The following is a 239-nucleotide window of genomic DNA, read 5'->3' as shown; positions in this document are numbered from 1 at the left end:
AGTTGCTGCTGCTGCTGCTGCTGCTGCTGCTGCTGTTCTAAGGAGTATTGATCTTGCAGCAGCAGCAGCAACAGCAGCAGCAGCAGCAGCAGCAACAGCAGCAGCAGCAGCAGCAGGTGTAGATGTATTAATACAGCTGCAAGAAATGCAGAAAATGCAGCTAAACCCTAAACCCTAAACCCTAAACCCTAATATCAGCAACAACCACAAACATCATAATATATTTGCCCTGTACGCAC

The sequence above is a fragment of the Eimeria mitis genome, genomic scaffold, assembly GCF_000499745.2.
Source record: "Eimeria mitis Houghton genomic scaffold, Emh_scaff4972, whole genome shotgun sequence".
NCBI classification, from domain to species: Eukaryota; Apicomplexa; class Conoidasida; order Eucoccidiorida; family Eimeriidae; genus Eimeria; species Eimeria mitis.
Note: the sequence above shows the minus strand (reverse complement) of the source record.